We start from the raw sequence: 26,396 nt of genomic DNA, 5'->3' as shown, positions 1-26,396 counted from the left end.
TTTTGTAATGTACTCGCTCGAAAATCATATTTGTGCTTAAAGAAGCCAACCATAGGTGTGACCGAACGGGCCTAACTTGCTAAAATATTTCTGCCCGAGCGTCCTGGTCGGGCAAATCGGGCATTCGGGCAATGCCTGACATTGAGGCTTGTGACAGCATGCCACCAAGTTTTACTTCCTACTTAAAGGAACAGTCCACCGTACTTCCATAATGAAATATGCTCTTATCTGAATTGAGACGAGCTGCTCCGTACCTCTCCGAGCTTTGCGCGACCTCCCAGTCAGTCAGACGCAGTCAGACACGCTGTCACTCCTGTTAGCAATGTAGCTAGGCTCAGTATGGCCAATGGTATTTTTTGGGGCTGTAGTTAGATGCGACCAAACTCTTCCGCGTTTTTCCTGTTTACATAGGTTTATATGACCAGTGATATGAAACAAGTTCAGTTACACAAATTGAAACGTAGCGATTTTCTATGCTATGGAAAGTGCGCACTATAATGACAGGCGTACTAACACCTTCTGCATGCTTCAGCAGCGCATTGATATCTGAGCTCCGTATCAATGTGCCGCCGAAGCGCGCAGAAGGTGTCAGTACGCCTGTCATTATAGTGCGGACTTTCCATAGCATAGAAAATCGCTACGTTTCAATTTGTGTAACTGAACTTGTTTCATATCACTGGTCATATAAACCTATGTAAACAGGAAAAACGCGGAAGAGTTTGGTCGCATCTAACTACAGCCCCAAAAAATACCATTGGCCATACTGAGCCTAGCTACATTGCTAACAGGAGTGACAGCGTGTCTGACTGCGTCTGACTGACTGGGAGGTCGCGCAAAGCTCGGAGAGGTACGGAGCAGCTCGTCTCAATTCAGATAAGAGCATATTTCATTATGGAAGTACGGTGGACTGTTCCTTTAAACATGATAGAGAGATCACATTTCTGAGACGGCTTCCAATTCCATTCATTTTTCAAAAACTGCTTTGCACACCCTAAGATCTGAGACGAATTTAACTTTAAACCAACAAATGACAAAACTACGCTCATGCAGATGCGCATGTTCTCATGCATTCTTCCTTCTTATCCCATCCCACCATAAGCAAAAAGAAGTTTTAATTCCTCATCTAGCACTGTTGCGTTTCAGTGTCTCCCTGCTGCTCGCTCTACGCAGAGGAAGCCGAATCAGAAGCAGAAAAACACCCCTCCTCCTTCTCCTTTTCCTTCCTGATAGAGGTAAACATGCCTCTTCATGAATTATGAGTGTGTGCAAAAGGTTTGAGGTCACTGCTGAATGAAAACGATTGCGTAACTCTGACTCAGAGAAAGCGTCCGGTGACTTAATTCCAGCCTGCTTAATCTCTACAGAGACATCTGGATCTGCTAAGCTTCTATGACTATGAGGAGCAGAAGTGAGGATTGAGTTGGTTCTTTAGGACAGCAGAATTGGAAAATATAAAAATCCTGCTCCATTCATTCCACACACCTGTGATTCGGAGGAAGGGGATTGCTTTGCGCAAAATCGGTGTCTTGTTTGCTCGTGTTTTAAAAAGATACGGGTGGAAAATTCTATTTACGTTCCACAAAACGAATATTCCGCAAGCAGCATTTCAGCGTTAGCTATTCAGGTGAGACTTCTTCGCAGAAGCAGAAAGCCAGTTAAATGCAGAACGCAGACCCAAGCAGACACTTTGGCGAACATCAGCTATTAAAAATGACCTTTAGAAATGTCTGACACTGTGAGGCACGATCATGCCAAGATGGCCACCGAGAAAAAACACAAAGCTACGTTAAACTCCGTTCAGTGCCAGCCCGCTGCTTTACTGAAAGCAACTGCTGACTGTTAAAGAATTATTCCAGTTGCGTTTAACGTCATATTAATAAGAACTCCAGCGTCGACGTCATGGAGATGCTGTTGCAGAGCTTGATCTCAAAGTCCCATAATGCAGTGCAGCTCTATGACTCAGTTGTGTTGAGTTACTGAAGAGACTTGGCTCGGCTAGTTAGTGACCTATGAGTGTGATGTCAGCGTGAAAGTTGAAGCGCTGGAAGCTGATCCGTGTGAGCAGAGTGTGCAGATGAGAAAGCAGGACAGACGAAAGGACTGAAGCACTGCTTAGAAAGCATCGCTCTCTTTAGATAGAGATGAAGGAGATGAAGGGAGGGTTCAAGCCCACTGACATCATAATCAGCAGGTCAGAAAGCATTCGTGAAATATAGTACTTAAACCAGAAATGTCAGTTGTGAGTTGAATCATTTTCACTGATTATAGAAATTGGTTTGGCGGCCGTCAAGGATGGATTTTACCTTTAATTTTTTTTTCCTGGCTGTCATGATTGCAAGAGAGAGAGAGAGAGAGAGAGAGAGAGAGAGAGAGAGAAGTAAGGTTACTTACTTACAAGGCATTTAGATTAGTCATAGTGCGTGAAGAATGATCATATTGTCAAACCCACAAGTAAGAACATCGAAATTGTCTTTGATGTCACCCACACATGTATACTAAACACAAGTAATTGAGTCAAAATGAGCTTAATTTCTCTCAAAATGTCAAGTCATAATAATATCTTCATGTGCAGTCAACATATCTTTCTGTAGCCTATCTCTTGCCACTTTGAGGACAGAATTCAGCATCCACCCTTCGCCAGGCATAATGGGCTGTTGTAGCCGAGGCAGTGGAAGAACACCACGCTGCTCATTCGCACCATCCAGAGGCATCGCCATCGCTCAGCGCGAGAGCGCCGGTGGTGAATCGGCTCTGACAAACGCCATGCAAATGGGTTTGCTTGAAGACAGGGTTGTCAGTCAGAACCAGCGATGCCAAGCTCGGCCTCTAATAAGAATAATTTAGTGATGTTTTTTTTTCGTATTTTATCAAACAACTGCATTCAGTAGGTCTCTCTGTGTGGTATGTGGTGTTCAAAACCAAGAATGCATAAAAGCATTTTGTATTCAAATGATCCGCATCATAAGCTGAATTTAAAAAATGGTGGATCCATTAAGCAAATACTGTAGCTTCCATCTCTTCCAGTATGCATCTCAAGAACTTAATATTCATAAAAAAAATATTAGGGAAAAAAGGAGTGGAGGTGAAATCTGATGGCTGTTCATGGGTGTATTTCTCTTTGAAGAATATTTCATTCTGAGTTCATGTTTTTCAGTAGATGCTATGCAGTCTCATCTCATCTCATTATCTCTAGCCGCTTTATCCTGTTCTACAGGGTCGCAGGCAAGCTGGAGCCTTCACATTCACACCTACGGTCAATTTAGAGCCACCAGTTAACCTAACCGGCGGCACGGTGGTGTAGTGGTTAGCGCTGTCGCCTCACAGCAAGAAGGTCCGGATTCGAGCCCCGTGGCCGACGAGGGCCTTTCTGTGCGGAGTTTGCATGTTCTCCCCGTGGGTTTCCTCCGGGTGCTCCGGTTTCCCCCACAGTCCAAAGACATGCAGGTTAGGTTAACTGGTGACTCTAAATTGACCGTAGGTGTGAATGTGAGTGTTTGTCTGTGTCTATGTGTCAGCCCTGTGATGACCTGGCGACTTGTCCAGGGTGTACCCCGCCTTTCGCCTGTAGTCACCTGGGATAGGCTCCAGCTTGTCTGCAACCCTGTAGAACAGGATAAAGTGGCTACAGATAACGAGATGAGCTGAGTTAACCTAACCTGCATATCCTTGGACTGTGGGGGAAACCGGAGCACCCGGAGGAAACCCATGTGGACACAGGGAGAACATGCAAACTCCACACAGAAAGGCCCTCGCCGGCCACGGGGCTCGAACCCGGACCTTCTTTGTGTGAGGCGACAGCACTAACCACTACACCACCGTGCTGCCATATGGAGAATCACATGTCATTATTATCCCCTGCCCAAACGAAGTTTTATCCCCCACCCAAACAAAGTTTGGCGGAGGATATAGAAACGGGTTCCGTCCGTCTGTCCGTCCAGTCACGTTTTCATTTCCATATCTTTAAAACTACTGAAGAGATCTTCATGAAACTTTGCATACATATCAAGCAACATGTGAACTGGTGCCTTTTGCTATTTTGGATTTTTGAAAAAAAGTATTTTTCAAATTTTTACATAAAAAATAGATTTTGACTTAGTTTCTAAGAGCAGTTTTCGTTTCCGGAGCATATATCCAAAACTATTCATGATACGGATTTGAAACTTGGTAAACATGTTAAGAAGGTGATGTAGATGTGCCTTTTCGTACTAAGAAATTTGAGAAATTTAAATTTTTCATGTTTCCATAGAAACAATTTCAGATTTAGTCTCTCGGGTTAGTCTTAGGCGTAGGTTTTGTTTCCAGAGCAGAACTTGAAAACTGAGTGGTACGGTCTTGAAAGTGTTAAGTAACGTACTGTATATGTGCCTTTTGATACTAAGAAATGGGAGAAATGTTATTTTTTTAGCTCACCTGGACCAAAGGTCCGGTAGGCTTTAGCCATGGGCTGCTGAGGTCAGTGTAAAGAGGTAGGGTTGGTTTCCTGCAGCAGAACTTGAAAAATGTGACAAATAATATCTTGCAATTTGGTATATAGTTGGTATACAGGGTGAGGGATATAGATGACTCTGTCTTCTTGTTGTTATTGTTATCATTATGATTCCAATACTCTGCTCATTTACTCAGATTTGTAAAAAAAAAAAGATCTGATACCATCATCTGATCCTAAGTAATACTATTACTTATGTACGTTGTCGCGCTAATAAACAGACGACACAAAATAACAGCAATTTGAATGCATTTCACAATCAAAACAAAACACGCTGCAAACCTGTGCTCTGTGACAAGATCAAGAGAAGGAACTACAGCATCTTTCTACGATACAAGCAACCTATAAAACGTCTTAAGCATAAAATTCCACACATGCTAGCACATGCTCATTGCTAGCAGTGCACAACAGCAAGTAAGTGTAGCAAATGCTGGGCAGGTGAGAAAAAAATTCTCCTGTTAATGCCAGTTGAGTGAAAATGACAGCTCTCTGACTCAGTATGTTGCTCTTGACAATCAGCCACTATGGCTCATTCAAAATGAGGGATTGTGACGCAATGAAGACTGTACAGCTCTACAGAAACGCTTTTCTGAAGTGAAATAAAACCTGACGTCCATTTTAAGGTAACTAATGTATCGAGCTAACGCACTTCGTCAAGAAAACCTAGTAGATAATTTTATAAACGTTAGTAGTCTAAGAGCTATGCACACGCACACTCGGTAATAAGTTTCATTCATTATCCATAACCGCTTATTCTGTGCAGGGTCACGGGCAAGCTGGAGCCTATTCCAGCTGACTATGGACGAGAGGCGGGGTACACCCTGGACAAGTCGCCAGGTCATCACAGGGCTGACACATAGGTGGGGTTTACATTAGACCGTATCAGCGGATCATCAAATTAACGTTTTTAAAACGATTAGTGTGCACACAGCAACGCCAATACACGATTCGCGTGCACACAGCAACGCCAATACACAGATACGCTCGGCTCCGCAGGCATCCTGCGCTCCAAATCACTCCGCCCTGAACAGCGAGTGCCCTCTGGAGGGTGCGCACTCCGGCCCTGCGCAGACCGCGCGAGTATAGCGCACGAGCAGTGATTTGGGACTGAGCCGCTGTGTGTGTGGTCTCAGTGCATGTTGGGCATGCGCGTCACTTACCACTTGCAAGTGGAAGGATGGCAAGCCTAAAGACAATCATAACTACACAATGGGCAGTATTTGCATCAGTATTTGCAGTATTTTCATACTTTTATACTCTTTAATGAAAGGTGATACAAGGCGGAAGTCCGCGCCGTTTTTCAGCAGTCACGTCACATGACCAACGCCAGCGAATCAGGAAGGTGGATGTCACAATGACGTTGTCCAATGACGACGCCAGCTAGAGCTCAGCACAGCGTATCCGCGTATTCTCAATGTTTACACAGCACCGGACCAGACACGATCTGGATTGAATACATGGACCCTGGCAGATTCCTGTTTCCCGGCGTTTCCAGGCGTTTTAGTGTAAACGGACAGTGCATCCGCGAAGAAAACGAGACAGATACGGTCTAATGTAAACTTGACCATAGACACAGACAACCATTCACACTCACATTCACACCTACGGTCACCAATTAGCCTAACCTGCATGTCTTTGGACTGTGGGGGAAACCTGAGCACCCAGAGGAAACCCCTGCAGACACGGGAGAACATACAAACTCCACACAGAAAGGCCCCCGTCGGCCACTGGGCTTGAACCCAAAACCTTCTTGCTGTGAGGCGACAGTGCTAACCACTACATCACCGTGCCACCACATGTTGATATCAGCTAAAATATAAATTGAAACAAATGGTATCCCTGTTAATATGGGTGCATTCTATGCTAAGCATGGGCTGATCAGTTAGGAAAAACCAAGTGTGCGTGAAAATCTTTTGGGCCATGATGAGCTACAGTGAGCATTCTCCAAGTCCCTGGAATGCTACTGTGTGGACACTTCTTTCATAACCTCAGTTGCTATTTTGAAGATGATGGTGGTGGTGAGTGTTGTCTAACACAAGTCCAAAATCTCTCGGAGGTGTTCAATAGGGTTGACGTCTCATAACTGTGAAGGCCATAGCATACACTCAACCATGTCAAACCATGTCCTTGTGCCTTGTGAATGGGGGCAGGGTCATCCTGGAAGAGACCACTCTCATCAGGATTGAAAAGTTTAATGATGGGATAAAGGTGATCTGTCAGATTTCCAGTGTTTGGGTCCATTTACCCAGCTAAGTCCTCCCACTCACAGGAGACTCAACCCAAGACAGTGGGCTCAGTGGAACTCCAAACAGCTGTGTATACACAGGGGAAGCCTGAAGGAGCCTGGAGGCTTCTTCACAACATATGCACAGAATCACCAGACTCCTCTGCGAATTGCAAGGGATTTCTGATGCAATGTACCATAAATCACAGCCATGATTGGTTCTGGAAGGATACACAAGACCAACTCTCTATTGCTCTGCACACTGGGCTACTTCATAGTCAGGATAAATCTTTGCTAGCCATCCAGTTACCTTATAAGCCTGTAACCCTCAGTTTCCTGTGGGTATCCTAGAAAAATCCAGATGTTGTATTGGGCAAAGGGCATTTTCTTGAGAATTTTCAGAAGGTTCACAACTGGATAAGGCAATACCTTAATATGGCTCCTGCATATCAAGCTCTAACTGGGGTGAAGCAAATTGGTCCAACTGCTCCCTTACAGGCTTTAGGAGTGTGCCATTAATCTTTTACCAGCTGCTTCATGCCTGCACAGGTAAGCATTTCTGGCCATGAAGAAGTACACAGAAAAAGAGCACTAGCTTGCCTAAGCAGCAACACACTTTTAATTTTTTTAGGTTTTTTTTTTCAATACCACATTGACTGCAGGGGCCTACATTTTAACAAAGTAAATTATCATTACCCATGACCCTTAGGACCTACCGCCTTCAAACAGGTAAGTAGACAGACATTTGCAGCACTTCAAAATTAATTTGCATTCATAAATGGAACACCTATTGCTATCTCTGGGCACTAGTGCATCTACTTCTCAGTGATTGTTAACAGTTAATTCCTTAGACATATGCTAAATAGGTGGATGGCACATTACATAGAGAACATCTCATCTCATCTCATTATCTCTAGCCGCTTTTATCCTGTTCTACAGGGTCGCAGGCAAGCTGGAGCCTATCCCAGCTGACTACGGGTGAAAGGCGGGGTACACCCTGGACAAGTCGCCAGGTCATCACAGGGCTGACACATAGACACAGACAACCATTCACACTCACATTCACACCTACGGTCAATTTAGAGTCACCAGTTAACCTAACCTGCATGTCTTTGGACTGTGGGGGAAACCGGAGCACCCGGAGGAAACCCACGCGGACACGGGGAGAACATGCAAACTCCGCACAGAAAGGCCCTCGCCGGCCACGGGGCTCGAACCCGGACCTTCTTGCTGTGAGGCGACAGCACTAGCCACTACACCACCGTGCCGCCCATAGAGAACATATTAATCTATTCCACGTCAGAAGAACTACTTGTCTCCTGTGTGTGCCCTGTGGTCCGGTGCCTTATATAAGACAGTCTGTACGCCAAGCTAAAGAAGTGTGAGCTTTACAAACCCACCATCTATTTCCTTTGATATATTCTCTGCACACAAACTGGGTAGATTGATAAGGGGAAATGAAAATCTGTCACTAACTGGCCACCACTACACGCTTTCAATGAGTTACAAAGTCCTGGGGTTTGCTAACGTTTAATCCCACTGAAATGAACCAGTTTATCAAGAGCTGTAACTCTCATGTTGCTCTCTACAGAAGCACCTCCATCCCAAGACACCATGATCCCTCCTTGCCCTTTATAGAGGCGGATTATGGATTTGGATGCCTTCAAGGCCAGCTAAGGAGCCATTCTGTCACAGTGCCATGGAAGATGGTGGGAATGACAGCTTTTTTTTTAAAGACCAGCCCTGGAAGTGTGGAACCACTGGCTCACAATCAGACACTTTGAATATGGAACAGCTGCCAAATCTTTAAACCTCAAAAGACATGATGGGTACTATTGATTATTTGTGCTTTTTAAACTTCACACTTACCTACAAACCAGGTTTCAAAGATGCCAATGTCCTCCCAGTATGATGTGTCATTTGAGGTATTGCTGCTCTTGTCAGGACACAAGATTCAGATCCAGCACTACTGGACACCTAACTAAGACCCATGTCCCCATTTTACAGCACAGTGGGTCCATACCTCATTCATTTCAGGCGTCCAGGCATTCAGTACACCTTTTTATGCCCTAAGTTCTGGTAGCCCTTTCTTACAGTATCATTTCTACTCAATCTAGAATCCCAATACCTATTTTTGAGGTCTTTAAACCAAAGTCAAACATGACAGTACATTTCTACAATATCAGCCATGACTGACAGATTCTGTATCTGTTGCTAAACTTTCTACAGCCGTATAACCAGCAGATGTTGTGTTTAACTAAGTATTCCATAATGCACACTAAGGATATTGACAGTTCATGTCCCATGCATGGAAATCTTTTTGCAAACAAGTAAACATAAATGGTATCTTTTCTTGAGTTTATCATCAACAGGACAATTTTTAGGGCCCATTGCTCCCCTCACATCTCTCCCACCTTCTATGAATCTCTGCTCAATCTCATCTCTCCAGCACAAGAACCCATACCTAGAGCTAAGCCACCTCCTGTGCTGGATGTGGCAGGCAGCCTACTTTACTTGATGCAGTTCTCTCTTGGTCAACATCTGTATTACCTTGTTGACCGGAAAGGGACAGAGTAACCCATCACTCAGAAATCCCATCACTCAGAAATCATCTGGACATTCCCACTCCCAGACTCCAGACCCTAATGTCGGGGGGGTGGTTGGTTTCAGGAGCCATGAGTTTGGGGGTAGATTAGTCATCAACAACAAACAACAATACGACACTCAACAACAACAGGTCTCAATCTCTAATATTCTGAACTAGTTGCTATGGTTATTATTATTCATCCATCAGTTCATTATGTTACAGGCATTTAGCAGACACCCTTATCCAGAGCGACGTACAACACACCCAGAGCAGCCTGGGGAGCAGTTGGGGGTTAGGTGCCTTGCTCAAGGGCACTCCAGCCATTTCTGCTGGTCCAGGGAATCAAACCAGTGGCCTTCTGGTCCCAAAGCTGCTTCTCTAACCATTAGGCCATGGCTTCCCTCATTAATTAATTAATTAATTCATTCATTCATTCATTCATGTTCAGTAACCACTTTATCTTGGTAAGGGTTGCAGTGGATCCAGAGACTATACTGGAAACATTGGCTGCGATACTGGAATACACTCTGAGTGGGACGTCAGTCCATTGGAGGGCACCATCCATGTGCACTTGATCTACCTGCCGGCATGTTTCTGGGAAACCCAGAGGAACCCAGGAGAAGCCCAGTCAGAGATAGGAAGAACATGAAAATCTCTACAGAAACAATAACTCAAGCTCAGGATTGAACTGGGAACCCTGAAACTGTGAGGCAACAGTACTACCCATGAGTCCACCATGACACCGTATGGTTATTTAACTGATTTTTATTACTTAATTCACATGACACTTGCTAGTGTCCTATGTTTAACGAAGTCTTGCCAATTCACTTATAAGTATATGGCATATGGCGTATATGGTGTTAGTGACCTTCTTGGTGCATTTGGAATACCCTTGTACCGGCTGGTCTGAGCTCTTTGGTTACAATAATATTTTATAGTCTGTGCTCCAATGACTGTGAATCAGTTATCAGCTGCTTAACCGTCTGTGTATTTAATAAAGTCCACAATGGAATCCTCTAAACTCTGCTTAGTGTTTTGTGTTCGCAAAAGGGACAGACATTACTACAATATGTAGTATAATATTCGATCCTAAACCTATCATTTATAATTATATCATTCTAATATGTACAGTGGGCGGCACGGTGGTGTAGTGGTTAGCGCTGTCGCCTCACAGCAAGAAGGTCCTGGGTTCGAGCCCCATGGCCGGCGAGGGCCTTTCTGTGCGGAGTTTGCATGTTCTCCCCGTGTCCGCGTGGGTTTCCTCCGGGTGCTCCGGTTTCCCCCACAGTCCAAAAACATGCAGGTTAGGTTAACTGGTGACTCTAAATTGACCGTAGGTGTGAATGTGAGTGTGAATGGTTGTCTGTGTCTATGTGTCAGCCCTGTGATGACCTGGCGACTTGTCCAGGGTGTACCCCGCCTCTCGCCCGTAGTCAGCTGGGATAGGCTCCAGCTTGCCTGCGACCCTGTAGAAGGATAAAGCGGCTAGAGATAATGAGATGAGATAATATGTACAGTTGTATTAGAATGAAATAATCATGTCTGAATAATAACTATTACCTTCTAATAAGTAACAAATGCAAATCTAAAATTCATGAACAATAAAAAAGATGAAAAAAATCCATTATTTCATTCAGGATACTCGAGTATAATTTGAAATTGAACAATTTGAAGAGCTTGGTAATAAACAGCCTCAACTGCTAAGAAATAGGCTGTGGTCTGAATACAGCACCATTATAATAAAAGAACTAAATCCTTCTCTTTTGACAAGGGCTAGACTCGTCTTTTGTTTCGAAATTCATTTCAAGTTGAAGTGGTTTCATTAATATAAAAAAAGAAGTTATGTCAATCAATAACAGATTCAGCGAGGACTGTTAAGTGGTAATACTGTCGAGAGAACAAAGCTTTTACTGAAACAAACGTTCTGATTGGGGAAAAAGCCGGGATTGAGGAGATACTCAGGTCCTGGGATATTACAAGTATCTCCCAAGCATAAAACACTGATCAAAAGGGCAGCGTCATGTTGAATGAATATACTGTAGCAGAATACTGTATCACTCATTTTAGTTGTTGAATTCTCAAATCTAAAAAAGTGTTGGTCAGAAGGTGTTGACTGACAGTGGTTAAAGATGTAATTCAAATCGCAGGTTTGTTCTCATTATAAAATAGTTACATAATAGCAGCTACGTACGGCACGGTGGTGTAGTGGTTAGCACTGTCGCCTCACAGCAAGAAGGTTCTGGGTTCGAGCCCAGCAACCGAGAGGGCCTTTCTGTGCGGAGTTTGCATGTTCTCCCCGTGTCCACGTGGGTTTCCTCCGGGTGCTCCGGTTTCCCCCACACTCCAAAGACATGCAGGTTAGGCTAATTGGTGGCTCTAAATTGGCCATAGGTGTGAATGTGAGTGTGAATGGTTGTCTGTGTCTATTGGCCCTTTTCCACTACCCTTTTTCAGCTCACTTCAGCCCAACATGGCTCGCGTTTCGACTACCTCAGAGCAGCACGACTCAGCTCGCTTCAGCCCTGCTTAGCACCCAAAACTCGCACGGTTTTGGAGTAGGGCTGAAGCGAGCCAAACCGAGCCGAGTGGGGCTAGGGGCGTGAGGAGACACTCCCCTGTGCACTGATTGGTGAGGAGGCGTGTCCTCACATGCCCACACACGCCCCGCGAGCACGCTGGGATCTGTAAACACCGTAAACCCGGAAGAAGAAGAATTAAAGCCGCAAGCGGCCTTGACGGGCCCTCGCGCCAGCGGCCAAGGGGGGCGGGGGCATGCGTCCCCGCGAAATACCTTCCACAGCTTCTTCGGCAAGAGCCATTACTCCCGCAATGGCGACAAAGCACAGAATTGGACACATGGCAACGATAGGGTCTCGCACTGTACGGTGCTCGGGCCCTAATAATAATAGCGCCCCAATAAGGGTCTTGTGAAGAGTTTGCTTGCCAAGTTTGACAAATCAGAAGCTGCAATATCATTTCTGCCATAACCAGCACCCCCAGGGGCAAAAGTGCACAAAATTTGGCGTACATGTCAGGTGAGCTATGAAGAGTTTGTGTATGAAGTTTGATGACAATTGAGTAAATAGAAGTTGAGATACAGATTTTTGAAGAATAAAATTTTTGGTTTTTCCCATGTCAGTAGGTGGCGCTATGCTGTACATGAGCGATAATGAGTTGGAAAAATAAGTGTCTACAACAGCAACGCACTATCACAAGGTAGTGGTGTGAAGGAAAAGCATTATGGAATTATTTACCAAAAACCCGTTTTGGAGCAATTGCGTCGGCCAAAAACAGCGCCCCCCATGGACGAAAATTCCCAAAATGTGGTATACATGACATGGGAGGTAGTAAGAGGGTGGCCGTGAAGTTTGACCAAATTTGAGGAAAGATTGGAATTTTTGCCCAAAAATAGCGCCCCCAGTGGCAAAATATCACAGAAAGTGGGTAACATGTCAGAAGCCCAATGAGTGATCTGCTTGTGTAGTATGAGCAGTTTTGAGCAAGTAGAAGATTTGTTATGAATTTTTAAGCATGTAAAATGTTGCATTGAAAATTGATTGACGTATAACTTCTGAACGGTTTATGCTACGTGAAACGTATTTAGTAGCTTTTGTCAGCCATGTCTGTCGATGATGTGGATCAATTTTGGTGACATTCCTATGAATGGTCTAGGAGGAGTTGCGCCGTCTTCGTGGCCATGCATTTCGCACAAAAGTGAAATTACCTCACTTCCTGTTGGGCGTGGCTAATGCCTTGGCATTACATTTTTGTCCGGCTTAGTGAGATACATATGCGTACCAAATGGCATGCCACTACTACAAACTACATGGCATCCAGGCACCTTAATGCGGGAGGCCAAAATCACAACGAGTTAGGGGGCGCTATAGAGGCCCTGAGGCCCACCTGGATCTGGGCTTCTGGTTCTCAGTAGCGGTGGCAGTCTAAGAAAAAGGAGCCAAATTTCGTGCGTTGTCGACCATGGCAAGCGCCCCAATAAGGGTCTTGTAAAGAGTTTGCTTGGCAAGTTTGACAAATCAGAAGCTGCAGTATCATTTTTGCCATAACCAGCACCCCCAGGGGCGAAAGTGCACAAAATTTGGCGTAGACGTCAGGTGAGCTATGAAGAGTTTGCGTATGAAGTTTGATGACAATTGAGTAAATAGAAGATGAGATATAGATTTTTGAAGAATAAATTTTTTGGTTTTTCCCATGTCAGTAGGTGGCGCTATGCTGTACATGAGCGATAATGAGTTGGAAAAATAAGTGTCTACAACAGCAACGTACTATCACAAGGTAGTGGTGTGAAGGAAAAGCATTATGGAATTATTAACCAAAAACCCGTTTTGGAGCAATTGCGGCGGCCAAAAACAGCGCCCCCCATGGACGAAAAGTTCCAAAACGTGGTATACATGACATGGGAGGTAGAAAGAGGGTGGCCGTGAAGTTTGACCAAATTTGAGGAAAGATTGGAATTTTTGCCCAAAAATAGCGCCCCCAGTGGTGAAATATCACAGAAATTGGGTAACATGTCAGAAGCCCAATGAGTGATTTGCGTGTGAAGTATGAGCAGTTTTGAGCAAGTAGAAGATTTGTTATGAATTTTTAAGCATGTAAAATGTTGCATTGAAAATTGATTGACGTATAACTTCTGAACGGTTTATGCTACGTGAAACGTATTTAGTAGCTTTTGTCAGCCATGTCTGTCGATGATGTGGATCAATTTTGGTGACATTCCTATGAATGGTCTAGGAGGAGTTGCGCCGTCTTCGTGGCCATGCATTTCGCACAAAAGTGAAATTACCTCACTTCCTGTTGGGCGTGGCTAATGCCTTGGCATTACATTTTTGTCCGGCTTAGTGAGATACATATGCGTACCAAATGGCATGCCACTACTACAAACTACATGGCATCCAGGCACCTTAATGCGGGAGGCCAAAATCACAACGAGTTAGGGGGCGCTATAGAGGCCCTGAGGCCCACCTGGATCTGGGCTTCTGGTTCTCAGTAGCGGTGGCAGTCTAAGAAAAAGGAGCCAAATTTCGTGCGTTGTCGACCATGGCAAGCGCCCCAATAAGGGTCTTGTAAAGAGTTTGCTTGGCAAGTTTGACAAATCAGAAGCTGCAGTATCATTTTTGCCATAACCAGCACCCCCAGGGGCGAAAGTGCACAAAATTTGGCGTAGACGTCAGGTGAGCTATGAAGAGTTTGCGTATGAAGTTTGATGACAATTGAGTAAATAGAAGATGAGATATAGATTTTTGAAGAATAAATTTTTTGGTTTTTCCCATGTCAGTAGGTGGCGCTATGCTGTACATGAGCGATTATGAGTTGGAAAAGTAAGTGTCTACAACAGCAATGCACTATCACAAGGTAGTGGTGTGAAGGAAAAGCATTATGGAATTATTTACCAAAAACCCGTTTTGGAGCAATTGCGTCGGCCAAAAACAGCGCCCCCCATGGACGAAAATTCCCAAAATGTGGTATACATGACATGGGAGGTAGTAAGAGGGTGGCCGTGAAGTTTGACCAAATTTGAGGAAAGATTGGATTTTTTGCCCAAAAATAGCGCCCCCAGTGGCGAAATATCACAGAAATTGGCTAACATGTCAGAAGCCCAATGAGTGATTTGGGTGTGAAGTATGAGCAGTTTTGAGCAATCAGAAGATTTGTTATGAATTTTTAAGCATGTAAAATTTTGCATCGAAAATTGATTGACGTATAACTTCTGAACGGTTAATCCTACGTGAAACGTATTTAGTAACTTTTGTCAGCCATGTCTGTAGATGATGTGTCTCAATTTTGGTGACATTCCCATGAACGGTCTAGGAGGAGTTGCGCCGTCTTCGTGGCCATGCATTTCGCACAAAAGTGAAATTACCTCACTTCCTGTTGGGCGTGCCTAATGCATTGGCATTACATTTTTCTCCGGCTTAGTGAGATACATAAGGGTACCAAATGGCATGCCACTACTACAAACTACATGGCAACCAGGCACCTTAATGCAGGAGACCAAAATCACAACGACTTAGGGGGCGCTATAGAGGCCCTGAGCCCCGGCCAAGTTTGGGCTTTTGGGTCTGAGTAGCGGTGGCAATTCTCGGAACTGGTGCCAAATTTCGTGCGTTTTCGCCCATGGCAAGTGCCCCGAAAATGGCCCAACAGCGGAGAAAAATAAAGAAGACGGAAGAATAATAATAGTGAACTCTTACAAGAACAATAGGGCCTTCGCCCATAGGGCTCGGGCCCTAATTACGAATTACGAGAATTTCTGAAGCCTTATGCACCTCGCCTCATCTATACGCTCTTGCCAGTATCTGTTGGCGTTGTCGGTGACAACAAGCCACAGCACCAAGACCAGCAACACTAACGACTCCATGTCCTCCATGTTTATTGTTTACTATCCGGGTCGTGAGACTACCGCTTAAAAGATCACTGATGTCACTGTTTGCGCCGCCTAACGACATCACGTGACGTCCACCCACTTTCGCTAACTCCACCCAATGTGTCCACCCACTTCCAGCCAGCACGGTTCAGCACGGTTGTAGTCGAAATGCAACTCCAACAGCCCCACTCAGCTTGACTCAGCCCAACTCAGCACGGCACGGCTCAGCCCAACTCAGCCGCGATGGTAGTGGAAAAGCGGCATATGTGTCAGCCCTGTGATGACCTGGCGACTTGTCCAGGGTGTACCCCGCCTCTCACCCATAGTCAGCTGGGATAGGCTCCAGCTTGCCTGTGACCCTGTACAAGATAAGTGGTTACGGATAATGGATGGATGGATGGATGGATGGATGGAATAACAGCTAATCCACAGAAACTTGTACAGCTCGACATAGTCTAATGCTAACAATAAACAAATGAAGAAAAAAAACAGTGTTATTTAATATGAAAAACAGTTAAACGTTCTGACTGCAAAGTTGAATTCTGGGCAAAATTATCTATTTCTATAGCTGCTGGAGTTTTGAGATGTTTCGCTGCTGCACACACGGTGTATCCTATGTGTAAATGTTTTGCCGAGTTAAAAAGCGTCCCACAATTTACGATTCTGGAGATTGCCAAAGTAAGTGAGCAACAATATCACATGACCACCGTGGGGTGTGTTTGACCTACACTGTAAAAAATGTAACTTGCAAAACTGTTGAGTGAAAAAAGGATTCTAAGTTGAATGAACAAATTTCCCTTCTAATTGTTCAAGTAACTAAAAAAAAATAGTTGAGACGCCTTTCCTTCGCCACAAGTTCATAGGAATTGGAAAATTAAGTTAAGTGAACTTATATATTCAAGTGCTGACTGACGCCCCTTAACCAATGCCATCGAGCATGCGCACTTCACAAGTTCAAAAGTTTCAACGGTCGGGTGGAGTGAGAAGTCCGTGGAAACTGACACGAGACGTTGTATAAGAGTCTACTTGTAGACTAAAGGCCAATTTATGCTGACAACCCAGTCCTCGCAGATGGTGTCGCAGATGGCGTCTGCGTAGCCCCCCCCCCCCCCCCCCTTCGCAGACGCTCTGCGCGCACCTCCCAAAAATTGTGACCACCGCAGAAGCCTCGCAGACAGCGTCGCAGACAAGAGGGCTCTGATTGATCCACTCTACATCCGCTGTACACGCACTTCCGCTTCCCTACTTTCCCGGTTTGGTTTGTTTTCACGACCGCCATTTTTAAAAACACGAGTGAAGATGGAGCAGCACGAAGAGCGGTTGATCGAGGAAGTGAGGAAGTACGGACATCTATACGACTCCAGTTCTAGTCATTATAAGTAACCGGAGGATAAACACTCCACTAACCACACCCACCAACTACTCCTAGCGATTTCGCGACTTCGTGCCCCCTTGCGTTGTGGCAGTGAATAACATCGCGCACGCCTATACTCCCCGCTCAACAATAAATTACAACTGTCTGCGAAAAGCTATCTGCGAAAGCCTTGTCGCAAGAGCATGCAGAGGCCCTAAGCTTTCCTCAACAGAGGCCAGGGAATTCCCTCCTTGTATGTCGGTATTTGTTTCTGTTTGTGTAATAATAGGCAAAGTGAAGTAGAACTTAAGTGTTGAGAGGTTTGTGTTAACTAAAAAATGGAATGCACACTATATCATTGCAAAAAAAATAGTCAAGCCAACTTAAAAATGTAATGCAACCTGCTGCCAAAGGATTTTGAGTAAACTCAACTTAGAACCATGATGTGCCAACTTGCTCTTCTAAGTTAATTGGCATTATTATTTCAATTTATTTCAACTAAACAATTCGTTGGACTGAACTTCTAAAGGCAAGTCAAGTCAACTCAACATAAAATACTCTTCTATGTGAACTTAAAAGAACATTCTGGGGTGTTGTGGCTCAGATGGATAAGGTGCCATACCATAAATCTGGGGACCTGGGTTTGATTCTGACCTGAGGTCATGTCCCGATCCCTCCCCGTCTTTCTCCTGCTCATTTCCTGTCTCTACACTGCCCTATCCAATAAAGGTGGAAAAAGCCCCCCCCCCCCCCCCCCCCCCCCCAAAAAAAAAGAATACTTTAGGATAACTTAATGTTTTTTGTGCCAACTTGCTTTTCCAAGTTAATTGGAATGATTATTTCACTTTATTTCAACATCACAATTTGAATGCACTGAACTTGCTCAATAAAGTAAGGTCAACATAAAATACTCATCTGTGTCGACTTAAAAGAGCAAGTCAGCACAACTATTTGGCCCGGAGTTGACTTTACTCAAAATCCTTTGGCAGCAGGTTGCGTTACATTTTTAAGTTGGCTTGACTAATTTTTTTTACAGTGTACATTTAAAGGGGTACCAAATATAATATATACAGTTGCTGATGTGACAAAGTAACGTATTCTTAAGTATTCTATCAAATTTATATACTAGAAAACAACGAAATATCTTGGTAATTGTAAATATAATACTTTATACGCTAAACCGCACAAGAGTTGCCATTTTTAAAAGACCGTGACGTCAGCGCTACCCACTGCACTAACGGAACTCTCCGAAATAGAGGAGATAAGCGTGTAATCATGGCGTCGGGTGCATCAAGTGAAAGCGACAGCTCTGTCGAATCATACGAAGAGATCCCGCAAGACACACTGCAAGCAGGCTATGGCTTAGAAGGGTACCAGTTTGAACCTAGGAGAGGTACTCTCGACTCCGGTGATGAAAGCTCGGATGACGGCGAGGATGAGACTGATGCTGACCATGGGCATGGCGAGCGTGGGGCAGAGCGTCTGCGTGCAGGTGACACGGCGTGGTGCTCGTGCGGAAAATGTAACGTGGAGTTGCTCACGAGTCCAGCAGAATTTATTTGCTGCAATGAGATAGGCGCCACCCGTGGACTTGCGAAATCGTCGCAAGAGGCAGAAACAGGTATTTCACACGTGCTAGTCCCAACCTCAATGAGCCAACACAACTGGGCACATACGTCATGAGTGTTACGCAGAGAAAATGAACGTGCATTCTGATTGGATAAAATTAATATCATGGCGGGCTGTTCAAACTGCGGAAATAGTTTGCTCGAGCTACTTTCAAAACACTATAACTTTCCAACCTTAGAACAAAAAACTTTTGTAAGTCTTGAATAAGGTTCGTTAATGTGTGTTTTATTGTTATATTTACTCTATATATTGCCCTCTGTTCCCCTTTAACCAAAACAAGTCCGTGTGGGCAAACATGGCAGACTCTGCTCTCCCTCCAGCTAAAAGCCAGGAGAAAAGAAAAGGAAAGCCTGCCTAGTGAGTGCAAGATAGAGCAAGGCTAGATGATGTCATTTTTCTGGACAGATAACTAAATCATTCTAGCTAGCGCTTAGCTATCTTAGCCTTAGAATGCCTGGGCTTGACTCCACGGTAGCGAGTATGGAGTTATGCACCTAATGTTTTGATCTTTCAGAGAAAGAAACGATAACACAAAAGCAGTAACAGAGAAAAGGTATATTCGTCTTTTGTTTCATGGATCTATTCGCAAATGTCAACCACAAATTACACACCTGCGACTTAAAAGTCTCCGAGGTCCATGCAGAGTCACGATGTTTTCCGCACATCGCCATCTTGGTGTGACGCAGTTCCATAGTTATGCGAATTTGTTCAAACTCATGTTCAGCTGTTTCCATAGGGCCATACTGTTTACCTCAAGAGGTAGGAAAACGGTCTCAAAATGGAAAAAAATGACCCTCAGAACATCAAAATGATCACATCTCGTCCGCATGATATAGTTCTTGCAAGACATAGGAAAATACCATGCACAATAAAAACAATTTGAAAATTTCACATGCCTTTGCAGTCAGCACCTTTAACCCTTGATATCGTGATCTTTTCTGTAAAGCCATGTTTATTTCACATTGTTTTGGAAGGAGTCTCCAGTGTCAGTGTTTTGTAACAGCCTGAGGTAAAGCTGCAAAGTATTTTCAGGACTTCGCGTTTCTCAGTTTCTCTGTAACATGACAATCTGAGAATTTTTAAATTCAAGAGAAACAAAAGAGAGCCTGGTGGCAGAACGAATGTTTATAGCTACATGCTTATAGCTGTTTATAACATACGGTATGTTCATGATAAGAGGAACTACCTTGTTTTCTGGACAGTCCACAACATTAACAAACTTCTAGGTGGAACAGTAACTCATACCAGTGTTGTAGTCGAGTCACTAAACCTCAAGTCCGAGTCCGGTCTCGAGTCCCCAGTGTTCAAGCCCGAGTCAAGTCCAAGTCTCATCTCATTATCTGTAGCTGCTTTATCCTGTTCTACAGGGTCGCAGGCAAGCTGGAGCCTATCTCAGCTGACTACGGGCGAAAGGCGGGGTACACCCTGGACAAGTCGCCAGGTCATCACAGGGCTGACACATAGACACAGACAACCATTCACACTCACATTCACACCTACGCTCAATTTAGAGTCACCAGTTAACCTAACCTGCATGTCTTTGGACTGTGGGGGAAACCGGAGCACCCGGAGGAAACCCATGCGGACACGGGGAGAACATGCAAACTCCACACAGAAAGGCCCTCGCCGGCCACGGGGCTCGAACCCGGACCTTCTTGCTGTGAGGCGACAGCGCTAACCACTACACCACCGTGCCGCCCTCAAGTCCAAGTCATTCAAGAAAATTTTGAGTCGAGTCCGAGAACAAGACTCCAACTGCACCATTTGACGGTGGCTGTTTTAGTGCCATTAACATTAGTTTGTTCCTGAACATGCCGTATGAACAGGTGAATGTGCTTCTCTTTGTCAGGGAGTGTGAAGTATTCTGCCAGAGATGGTTGGGAGACGGATGTAAGTGCAGAAGGTGTGTTTATTAATACAAGTGAAGACGGTAAACAATCCAGAACAGCAGGCAAAATCGTGAAACAGGCAATAGGTCGAGTGAGGCACAAACAGGCTATCGTAGACTCAACAGAATCAAAGACGAGAAACAGGAAATCAGGGATCAGGAAACCAAACAAGGAAATAAGGCTCGGTAACGTGTCAGCACCACAACTCAATACTTCGCATAGTAAGTGTGTTTTCACAGTTTTTATATACGCACGCTGTTTGTGCCTTAATCCTGTGCAGGTGCGAGTCGTTCATGGCACGCACAAGAGAGTCCGATTGGCGTGCGCACTGTCCGGAGCGCGCCCGAGAGTCTATCTGATGCACGCGCCAAGGCGCACAGGTGTGACACTCTTGCACGAAATTAGTACAAAAATTAATGTAGATCTAAATATCTTATGCCAAATTATTATGGCATGTTACAAAAAAAAAAAAAAAATCTGAGTCCTCGTCTCCAATTTACGAGTCCGAATGCAGTTAATGCACGAGTCCAAGTCCAAGTCATTAGTGCACAAGTCCAAGTCAAGTCATGAGTCCTTAAAATTAGGGCACGAGTCCTGGACTCGAGTACTACAAGCCTGACTCATACCACTGCACTGTTGATTATTTTCCAATAACAGCATGTCCCTAAGTATTTTATTCTTTACTTATCAACACACACACAATATTATAAGCAGATCATTGGAGTAATATATATATATATATATATATATATATATATATATATATATAATCTGAGAGTATCTACATGTAATAATTGCAGTACTGCAAATCTATGGAAACCATGCAATCGAATTATTATTTTAACACACTGCTTACTAATTTAGCAAATTTGACTCATAACCAGCGTAGCAGATTAGATCAAGAGATAAAGACGGAATTGCAGTAAAGAGAGCCGACTTGGAGAAAAAAAAATTTCTTTATCCATGTTGTATGTACAAGTGACACGGATGCTCTATTAATGTTTAACTACACAGACCTATAATGTCCTCTAAAATACGTGTAGCAAAACTGAATTTTGTAAGATACAAATCAAATGCGTACTGCAAAATCAGCCAGATACACATATAAAGAAAAACAAAATCATATTCTGACTTTTTATATGTCTTCTTCTTCTTTTGGCTGCTCCCGATTAGGGGTCGCCACAGCGGATCTTTCGTCTCCATTGCTCCCTGTCTTCCACATCCTTCTCTACCACACCTTCCACTTTCATGTCCTCTCTCACCACATCCATGTATCTCCTCTTTGGCCTTCCTCGTTTTCGTTTGCCTGGCAGCTCCATCCTCAACACATGCTCTGCATCTCTTCTCAGGATGTACCCGTACCATCTCAGTCTCATCTCTCTTAGCTTAATTCCCAAGCTCTCCACATGTGCTGTCCCTCTGATGTGCTTCGTTCCTTATCCTGTCCAACCTCCCATCGCAAACCTTAACATCCTCAACTCCGCCACCTCCAACTTTGCCTCCTGTCTCTTCGTTAAGGGTACGGTCTCCAATCCATACATCACAGCTGGTCTCACTACTGTCTTATACATCTTACCTTTCACTTTCGCTGGAACTTTCCTATCACAAATGACTCCCAAAATCCTTCTCCAACTGCTCCACCCTGCCTGCACTCTCTTTCTCACCTCACTATCGCAGCCCCCATTTTCCTGCACAGTTGACCCCAGGTACTTGAATTCACCAACTTTCTTTACGTCTACTCCTTGCATCTTCACTACACTCTCATTACCATTCTCATTGACGCACACGTATTCTGTTTTGCTCCTGCTCGCCTTCGTTCCAATGCATACCTCCATCTCTCCAAACCCAACTCAACCTCCTTTCTACTTTCACCACATATCACAATATCATCCGCAAGCATCACGTTCTGACTTTTAATATGTACATGTACAATACTGTGCAAAGTTTTAGGCACTCTGGGTTGTTGTTTTCTTCCATACAAACTTTGTTATAGATTTCTATTTTATGACTTCTACATTATCGAGTCGGTACAAAAACAATTCAGAGTCCAAACGTTCGTTTTCCAGCACAAAATTAAATGTTACAGAACAAAAACAGTTTGTATCTGGGCAGCATATTACATAACAGAGCATTTTTCAGATTAAAAAAGAAAACACAATGAAGGCTGCTGGGTTTTGGTGCAAAATGAAGAAGCGAGTGTGACAGTCAAAGTGTCCAGAAGAACTGGTTCTGGTTCTGTAAGATGCTCAGTAAAACCTACAGCTCATTCCCGCATCAAACTGCACTCATTGTACCTCAGAGTACTATTTTTTTAAAGCAAAGAGTCATCTCATCTCATCTCATTATCTGTAGCCGCTTTATCCTGTTCTACAGGGTCGCAGGCAAGCTGGAGTCTATCCCAGCTGACTGCGGGCGAAAGGCGGGGTACACCCTGGACAAGTCGCCAGGTCATCACAGGGCTGACACAGACAACCATTCACACTCACATTCACACCTACGGTCAATTTAGAGCCACCAGTTAACCTAACCTGCATGTCTTTGGACTGTGGGGGAAACCGGAGCACCCGGAGGAAACCCACGCGGACACGGGGAGAACATGCAAACTCCGCACAGAAAGGCCCTCGCCGGCCACGGGGCTCGAACCCGGACCTTCTTGCTGTGAGGCGACAGCGCTAACCACTACACCACCGTGCCACCCCAAAGAGTCGTCTCACACCGAATATTGCCTTTATTTCATTTATTATGGCTTGCTGATTACTGTTTATAGTACTTTATAAAGCTGAAACGTTTCATTTTATTATTTTTCAAGCCATTAAAAAAGGTCTACAGCATTTCTTTACATGTACCTAAGACTTTTGCACAGTACTGTATACTGAAGATGCACCAATACAGCTTTTCAAATAATATCTTTGAAAATGTAAATACATGTTTGCTTCTTAATGATAAACTTTGCGAAAGCAAAGGCCAAGTATGAAGAGAAAAAACCCTTACTAACTTAGGTTTAATCGATGAATCATCCTCCTACCTTATATAACAGAAGCCAGAATGAGCAAATAGGTTCAAAAATGAATCTTGGCGCCGTTCCTCATTGTGCACAACAGCACAGAAACAGCACTGATCGACCACATGAAGAACAGAACAGAAGCGTAGACGCATCTTCAGCTCTGAGTACAGTAGGATCATCGAGCAATGGATGCAATGGAGTTACAGTACCATTACTGATACTGGTTGATTTTGGAAAGTGGTTTTCATGCCACATTTCTGATGAAAGCAAGCTTGGTAAATTTGCTCACGCTGCTGCTGATGACGACTTACTGATGTGGGATGAAAAATGTCAGCCCAAATGGAGATTAACTCTAGATCTAGACGTTGCATCAGATATATGTGTAATCACCTGGCATGACTGTCACTGATACACTGCATGAATCTACAGGCTGGGCTAGAAAGAAATCAGCCTGAGCCTTGCTAACATTCTGAGCATTGACGGAACCCCATCCATCCATTATCTGTAGCCGCTTATCCTGTACAGGGTCGCGAGTAAGCTGGAGCCTATCTCAGCTGACTCTGGGCAAGAGCTGGAGTACACCCTGGATAAGTCACTAAGGCCCTGTCCACACGGCAACGGATTCAGGTGAATCTGATAAAATTGTTTATCGTTTCGGCCTGGCGTCCACACGGCACCGGCGTTTTGGGTGCCCCAAAATGAAATCTTTTGAGAACGGGTTCCAGAGTGAAAAAATCTGGCAACGGCGCCGTTGCGAAGTCGTCTGGATGAGTAGGACGGATTTGTTTACGATGACGTCACAACCACATGACTGCCAGTGCTTCATGCCGGGTAGAAGTGTAACGAACTCGATGCGAGTTGTCAACAAATCCTATAACTTGGTTCATGAAACGCGCTTACAAAATATTTTCACTGTGAATATTTATTCTGTAATGGTGCAAAGTGAGAGAGAGAGAGAGAGAGAGAGAGAGAGAGAGAGAGAGAGAGAGAATACCCCTTAGGGCAGAGTCTTTAGTCCAAACACTGCGGAAGCAGTACCAAACCGCGCACCGCCTGTGCGCTTTCCAAAAACAAAAACAATCCCGCCAGCAAAAATAGGAAAAAAAAAGGAGCGATCTCACCTCTTCAGATGTTGGTTTAAGTCCGACAATACATTCCTCAAAAAGGGCGTAGAAGAACAAAGTAATTCATCAACGTGTAGCATTCAATTTATTTCGGACCATTAAAGAATTCTGGAAGATATCAGAATGTTGGCGTACCGGCTTCCATCTACCCCCATTCATTCCTCTTTCCGCATCTTTCGTTTTACGCTACTGTTTAATAATCAAAACTTTATGTGGCTGATGCTACAGAAGAAGGGGTTTATGCGCATGCGTCCTTACTTCTTCTATTGTTCTGGTGTCTCCGACGGGACCGTCTTACAGCGCACGTAGTGGCGTGGCATGTGTATTGCATCGTTTTCAGCAAGCGTTGCGTTGCCATATGAACCTGATATTTTACTGATCCGTTGCCCATGTGGACGCGATATTTAAAAAAAAAATCTCGTTGCCATGTGGATGTAGCCTAAATTATCGCAAGGCTGACACATACAGACAAACAACCATTCACACTCATGATCAATTTAGAGCCACCAATTAGCCTAACCTGCATGTCTTTGGATTGTGAGGGAAACCAGAGCACCTGGAGGAAACCCACGCAGACACGAGGAGAACATGCAGACTCCACACAGAAAGGCCCTCGCTGGCCTCGAACCCAGGACCTTTTTGCTGTGAGGCGACAGTGCTAACCACTACACCACCGTGTCGCCCCTTGATGGAACCCCATGAGATCCTATTGCTAGTCTGTTTATCCTTTCTGCAAGCTCTACAGCTGCTAAGACATGTGAAATATCACACGCGTGATGATGACGGTTTGTAAACACATGTGTACATGTGTTTAATCCCTTCAACGGTCTTGGACGAGTCACGTACGTCATGAAATCTTTTACCGCTGTGCCTTATGACGTACGCTACTCGTCATAAACATCTCCTTTTACGTTCTTTACATGGCACATTACTTTTACTTCACAGTGGCACATTACCGCGAGTTAGCCTGGTAGTTAGCGTGTCTGCCTCTCGATCGTGGGTTCTATTCATGGTCGGGTCGTACCAAAGACCATCATAAAAATGGCACCCAGTTACTTGGAATACACGGACCCTTGTACATTGTGTTTTCAAGTACTAGTAGTTCATGTTTATGGACAGGTTCTCATTGACAAGACCTGTTGTCTTGGATGTTTTTGATTACTAAAGTTATTTTTACTCTCCAACAGTGTTTTTTTTTTGTGATTTTTTCTAAAAATATAACATTCTGAACAAGTTAGAGAAAGATTATCAAAATATCCCAATTTTGACCTATATGCCCGGCACATTACAATTAATTACGGGTGGTAGCCAAGGGGTTAAACATTCTAGTCATTCAAATCTACACCATTCCAGAGATCCGGACCAGCATACATCCCTACTGTAGAAACAGCTCCTCGTGATGTTCCTCTCATCCAGAATAGAGCCAGGGCAGGCTCAAGAAAAGCTGATCCACCATGCGGACATTCTCCGTAAGCTTTTTTTCTTGTCATCTCCGAAAGCTGCTCTTCAGGTTTGACATGTACAGGTTTTTAGGGTCTGCTTCTTAATGATTGGACTGTGAGTCACGGCAGCAGTCATCTCACAGCGTAATTACACCTTGCTGGGATTCATGTGCTGAAGCAAGGTCCATATCTTCACCACCATCACCGTCCACCACCACCACCGTCCTCCACGATCAAGTGAGATACATGTCATTGTGACCTCCAGCAGCCTACAC

At 44.3% G+C, this 26,396-nt stretch overlaps 1 protein-coding gene across 3 annotated transcripts in view; it reads right to left on the bottom strand.

Moving 5' to 3' along the window:
• Positions 1-26,396, bottom strand: part of LOC132896664 (cyclin-dependent kinase-like 5) — a 201,651-nt gene that overhangs the window by 174,458 nt on the left and 797 nt on the right. Inside the window, exon 1 of one of the 3 annotated variants that reach the window (XM_060937650.1) lies at positions 26,051-26,329. The exons of the other annotated variants lie outside the window; for them this stretch is intronic. The gene's annotated coding sequence lies outside the window, so the exon portion shown is untranslated. Of the gene's footprint in view, positions 1-26,050; positions 26,330-26,396 lie in introns of those variants that run through there. 3 annotated transcript variants of the gene reach the window in all.

This window comes from Neoarius graeffei, chromosome 13, assembly GCF_027579695.1.
Source record: "Neoarius graeffei isolate fNeoGra1 chromosome 13, fNeoGra1.pri, whole genome shotgun sequence".
NCBI classification, from domain to species: domain Eukaryota; kingdom Metazoa; phylum Chordata; class Actinopteri; order Siluriformes; family Ariidae; genus Neoarius; species Neoarius graeffei.
Note: the sequence above shows the minus strand (reverse complement) of the source record. Positions and strands in the feature narration are given on the sequence as shown.